This window comes from Pipra filicauda, unplaced genomic scaffold, assembly GCF_003945595.2.
Source record: "Pipra filicauda isolate LSUMZ 115617 unplaced genomic scaffold, ASM394559v2 scaffold1689_size6061_pilon, whole genome shotgun sequence".
Taxonomy (NCBI): domain Eukaryota; kingdom Metazoa; phylum Chordata; class Aves; order Passeriformes; family Pipridae; genus Pipra; species Pipra filicauda.
Genome location: NW_024104194.1, coordinates 1 through 6,061, shown reverse-complemented (window position 1 = coordinate 6,061; position 6,061 = coordinate 1). Strand labels below are relative to the sequence as shown.

The 6,061-nt window shown below is 58.1% G+C and overlaps 1 long non-coding RNA gene across 2 annotated transcripts; it reads left to right on the top strand.

Moving 5' to 3' along the window:
- The first annotated feature begins 422 nt into the window (after positions 1-422).
- Positions 423-5,322, top strand: LOC120322905. Of its 2 annotated transcripts, none has more exons than XR_005562861.1 (3): positions 423-597; positions 2,370-2,504; positions 5,033-5,322. It is a non-coding gene; the product is annotated as an uncharacterized LOC120322905 (long non-coding RNA). The 2 variants fall into 2 exon arrangements; XR_005562862.1 differs by lacking the exon at positions 5,033-5,322 and adding an exon at positions 3,264-3,416.
- Positions 5,323-6,061: the final 739 nt, after the last annotated feature.

The following is a 6,061-nucleotide window of genomic DNA, read 5'->3' as shown; positions in this document are numbered from 1 at the left end:
CCAGGTGTCCCCAGGTGTGCCCAGGTGCCTCCAGGTGTGCCCAGGTGCCTCCAGGTGTGCCCAGGTGTGCCCAGGTGCCTCCAGGTGTATCCCAGGTGTCCCCAGGTGCCTCCAGGTGTGCCCAGGTGTGCCCAGGTGTCTCCAGGTGTGCCCAGGTGTATCCCAGGTGCCTCCAGGTGTGCCCAGGTGTGCCCAGGTGTGCCCAGGTGTCTCCAGGTGTATCCCAGGTGTGCCCAGGTGTGCCCAGGTGTGCCCAGGTGCCTCCAGGTGCCTCCAGGTGTGCCCAGGTGTCTCCAGGTGTGCCCAGGTGTACCCAGGTGCCTCCAGGTGTGCCCAGGTGTGCCCAGGTGTGCCCAGGTGTGCCCAGGTGTGCCCAGGTGCCTCCAGGTGTGCCCAGGTGTATCCCAGGTGTATCCCAGGTGCCTCCAGGTGTTCCCAGGTGTGCCCAGGTGTGCCCAGGTGCCTCCCGGTGTTTTCCAGGAGTTCTCGCGGGCGCTGCCGCTGGCGCAGCTGGAGCTGGATTTGGTTTTCGGGGGGGCCCTCAGGGAGCTGCTCCCCCCCATCGCCCGGCGCCTCTTCCCGGGATACAGCCCCAAGGTCGGCAGCGGGGACCCCGAAAACGGGGTCGGGGGCACGAAAAATGGGGTCGGGGGCACAAAAAATGGGGTCGGGGACCCGAAAAATGGGGTTGGGGGCACAAAAAATGGGGTTGGGGAGCCAAAAAGTGGGGTCGGGGGCACAAAAAATGGGGTTGGGGAGCCAAAAAATGGGATTTGGGAGCAAAAAAATGGGGTTGGGGGCACAAAAAATGGGGTTGGGGACACAAAAAATGGGGTTGGGGACACAAAAAATGGGGTTGGGGACACAAAAAATGGGGTTGGGGGCACAAAAAATGGGGTCGGGGGCACAAAAAATGGGGTCGGGGGCACAAAAAATGGGGTCAGGGGCACAAAAAATGGGGTTGGGGGCACAAAAAATGGGGTCGGGGACCCAAAAAATGGGGTTGGGGGCCCAAAAAATGGGGTTGGGGGCCCAAAAAATGGGGTTGGGGGCACAAAAAATGGGGTTGGGGGCACAAAAATGGGGGTTTTGTGTTTGGGGGCACAAAAATGGGGTTGGGGGCACAAAAAATGGGGTCGGGAGCACAAAAAATGGGATTTGGGAGCCAAAAAATGGGATTTGGGACACAAAAAATGGGGTCAGGGACACAAAAAATGGGGTTGGGGGCACAAAAATGGGATTTGGGAGCCAAAATGTGGGATTTGGGAGTGAAAAAATGGGATTTGGGACCCAAAAAATGGGATTTGGGAGCCAAAAAATGGGATTTGGGACCCAAAAATTGGGATTTGGGACCCCAAAATGGACCTTGTGAAGGGGCGTGGCTGGGTAGTGGGCGTGGCTTGTAGGAAGGGGGCGGAGCTGGAGGAGGGTGTGGCTTTAAAAGGGTGCTTTTGGGGGTGGGCGTGGCTTTGGAAGGGGCGTGGTCTTGCTGATGGGCGGGGCTTAGCGGGAGAGGGGGCTGGGAAAGGGGCGTGGCCTCTGAAGGGGAGGAGTCTGGGGAAGGGAGGTTGAGAAAAGGGGCGTGGTCAGGGAAAGGGGCGTGGCCATAAGGAACGGGCGTGGCCTTCAAAAGGAGCTGCCGGGAGGGTTCTGGAAAGGGGGCGTGGCCAAGGAGTGGGCGTGGTCTTTGACCAAAAGGGCGTGGCCTAGGGCAGATGGGGGGAGGGGCCTGTTAAGGGGCGTGGCCACATGAGGATGTGGCTGAATGGGCGTGGTCTGTTTGGGGGAGTGGCCAACTCATGTGGTGGGCGGGGCTTAATTGAGTGGGCAGGGCTTGGTGGGTGGATGGGGCTTGGTGGGTGGGCGGGGCTTAACAACTGGGTGTGGTTTCATGGAGGGGTGGGGTCTTATGGATGGGCGGGGCTTAATGGAGTGGGCGGGACTTGATGAGTGGGCGGAGTTCCATTTGGGAGTGGCTTTGAGGAGTGGGCGGGGCTTGATGAGTGGGCGTGGTTTCATTGAGGGGTGGGGTCTTATGGAGTGGGTGGGGCTTAATGGAGTGGGCGGGGCTTGATGAGTGGGTGTGGTTTCATTTAGAGGTGTGGTCTTATTGAGTGGGTGGGGCTTGAGTGGGTGTGGTTACATTGAGGGGTGGGGTCTTATGGAGTGGGTGGGGCTTAATGGAGTGGGCGGGGCTTGATGAGTGGGCGTGGTTTCATTGGGGGTGGGGTCTTATTGAATGGGTGGGGCTTAATAGAGTGGGTGGGGCTTGAGTGGGTGGGGTTTGAGTGGGTGTGGTTTGGATGGGGCTCTGTGGGGGCGTGTCCTCCCTCTACAAGCCCCGCCCCCTTTCCCCTCCCCCCCCCCAGGGCCGGACCGTCCTGAGCTCGGTGGTTCGTTACGACCCCGCCCCCGCCGGCCACGCCCCGTCTGGCCCCGCCCCCACGGCCCCGCCCCGCCCCTCGGCCACCATCAGCCTCAGTGTGAGCCTGAGCCACGCCCAGGTACCGAACTGGGGGCACTGGGAGGGACTGGGAGGGGATTGGGGGGGATTGGGAGGGAACTGGGAGGGACTGGGAGGGACTGGGGGGGACTGGGAGGGACTGGGAGGGACTGGGAGGGACTGGGAGGAGACTGGGAGGGACTGGGAGGGGACTGGGAGGACTGGGAGGGACTGGGAGGACCTGGGGGAGACTGGGAGGGAAATGGGAGGGACTGGGAGGGACTGGGAGGGGACCTGGGAGGGATGGGGGGGGACTGGGAGGGACTGGGGGGATTTGGAGGGACTGGGAGGGACTGGGAGGGACTGTGGGGGGACTGGGAGGGACTGGGGGGGAACTGGGAGGACTGGGGGACGGGAGGCAGACGGGGAGGAGACTGGGGGGGACTGGAGGGATTGGGGGGAACCGGGGAGGGGACTGGGGGGAACTGGGAGGGACTGGGAGGAGACTGGGAGGGGACTGGGAGGGACTGGGAGGGGATTGGGATGGACTGGGAGGGGACTGGGAGGGAACTGGAAGGGACTGGGAGGGACTGGGAGGGGACTGGGAGGGACTGGGAGGGGATTGGGATGGACTGGGAGGGGACTGGGAGGGACACCAGTCTGTACTGGTTTATATTGGTCTGAATTGGTGTTACTGGTCTGTACTGACCTGTACTGGTCTGAACTGGTCTGTACTGGTTTGAACTGCTCTGAACTGGTGTGAAGTGGTCTGTACTGGGCTGAACTGGGCTGAACTGGTTTTAACTGGTGTCTCCCACAGGCCGGGGGGTGGCACTTCCCCCGTTACCGGGGGGGGTGTTACTGGTCTATACTGGTCCATACTGGTCTATACTGGTCTATACTGGTTTATACTGGTTTAAACTGGTTTTAACTGGTCTATATTGGTTTTAACTGGTGTCTCTTTCCTGCAGAGTGAGGGGTGTGTTACTGGTCTATACTGGTGTATAGTGCTTTATACTGGTCCATACTGGTCCATACTGGTCTATAGTGGTCTATACTGGTCTATACTGGTTTTAACTGGTTTGTACTGGTTTGAACTGGTTCTAACTGGTCCGTGTGTCTCTCCCACAGGCCGGGGGGTGGCACTTCCCCCGTTACCGGGGGGGGGATGTGTTACTGGTCTATACTGGTCCATACTGGTCTATATTGATTTATACTGGTTTTAACTTGTCTATACTGGTTTATACTGGTTTTAACTGGTCTATACTGGTTTATACTGGTTCTAATTGGTCCCCGTGTCTCTCCCACAGGCCGGGGGGTGGCACTTCCCCCGTTACTGGGGGGGGATGTGTTACTGGTCTATACTGGCTCGTACTGGTCCATATTGGTCTATACTGGTCTATACTGGTCTATACTGGTTTTAACTGGTTTATACTGGTTTATACTGGTTCTGACTGGTCTGTTCCTCTCTCCCACAGGCCGGGGGGTGGCACTGGGGGTGTGTTACTGGTCCATACTGGTCCATACTGGTCTATATTGGTCTATATTGATTTATGCTGGTTTATACTGGTTTATACTGGTTCTGACTGGTCCCTGTGTCTCTCCCACAGGCCGGGGGGTGGCACTTCCCCCGTTACCGGGGGGGGATGTGTTACTGGTCTATACTGGTCCATACTGGTCTATATTGATTTATACTGGTTTTAACTGGTCTATACTGGTTTGAACTGGTTCTGACTGGTCCGTGTGTCTCTCCCACAGGCCGGGGGGTGGCACTTCCCCCATTACCGGGGGGGGATGTGTTACTGGTCCATACTGGTCCATACTGGTCTATACTGGTCTATATTGATTTATGCTGGTTTATGCTGGTTTATACTGGTTTATACTGGTTTATACTGGTTCTGACTGGTCTGTTCCTCTCTCCCACAGGCCGGGGGGTGGCACTTCCCCCGTTACTGGGGGGGGATGTGTTACTGGTCCATACTGGTCCATACTGGTCTATATTGATTTATGCTGGTTTATGCTGGTTTATACTGGTTTATACTGGTTTATACTGGTTCTGACTGGTCTGTTCCTCTCTCCCACAGGCCGGGGGGTGGCACTTCCCCCATTACTGGGGGGGATGTGTTACTGGTCCATACTGGCTCGTACTGGTCCATATTGGTCTATACTGGTCTATACTGGTCTATACTGGTTTTAACTGGTCTATACTGGTTTATACTGGTTCTGACTGGTCCCTGTGTCTCTCCCACAGGCCGGGGGGTGGCACTGGGGGTGTGTTACTGGTCCATACTGGTCTATACTGGTCTATACTGCTTTGTACTGGCTTATACTGGTCTATACTAGTTTATACTGCTCTATACTGGTTCATACTGGTTTTAACTGGTTTTAACTGGTTTTAACTGGTGTCTCTCTCCAGCTGGGCAGGGAGTGTGTTACTGGTCTATACTAGTCTATACTGGTCTATACTGGTCCATACTGGTTCATACTGGTCCATACTGGTCTATATTGATTTATGCTGGTTTATACTGGTTTATACTGGTCTATACTGGTTTATACTGGTTCTGACTGGTCTGTTCCTCTCTCCCACAGGCCGGGGGGTGGCACTTCCCCCGTTACGAGTGCGGGGTCCCGGCCCCGCCCCCCGGGTGGGCTCTGCTGCACCCCGGGCGCCTCACCCACCTCCCCCGGGGGGTCCCCCCCGAACGGGGCCCCCGCTGGGGCCTCGAGGTGCTCCTGGACCCCTGAGGGACCCCCCAAAACGGGGAGGGGCACCCCCAAATCCGGGAGCCCGAAATGGGGGGGACCCCGAAATTTGGGACCTCGGAAATGGGGGGGACCCCGAAATTTGGGACCTCAAAATGGGGGGGACCCCGAAATTTGGGACCTCCGGGACATCGAGGACCCCCCAAATTTGGGGCATCAGAGACCCCCCCTGGACACTGAAGACCCCCCAGAACATCGAGGACCCCAAAAATGGGGAGAGAGACCCCAAAAATGGGGGGCACCCCCAAATCCGGGAGCCCGAAATGGGGGGGACCCCAAAATCTGGGACCTCGAAAATGGGGGGGACCCCGAAATCTGGAACCTCTGGGACATCGAGGACCCCCCAAAGTTGGGGCATCAGAGACCCCCCCGGACATCGAGGACCCCAAAAATGGGGGGGACGCCAAAATCTGGGACCTCGAAAATGGGGGGGACCCCGAAATCTGGGACCCCTCAGGACATCGGAGACCCCCCAAATTTGGGGCATCAGAGACCCCCCCCAGGACATCGAGGACCCCAAAAATGGGGGGGACCCCAAAATCTGGGAGCCCGAAATGGGGGGGACCCCGAAATCTGAGACCCCCCAGGACATCGGAGACCCCCCAAATTTGGGACATCAGAGACCCCCCCCGGACATCGGAGACCCTCCCAGGACATCGAGGACCCCAAAAATGGGGAGAGAGACCCCAAAAATGGGGGGGACCCAGAAATCTGGAACCTCCGGGACATCGAGGACCCCCCAAAGTTGGGGCATCAGAGACCCCCCCTGGACACTGAAGACCCCCCAGAACATCGAGGACCCCAAAAATGGGGAGAGAGACCCCAAAAATGGGGGGGACCCCGAAATCTGGGACC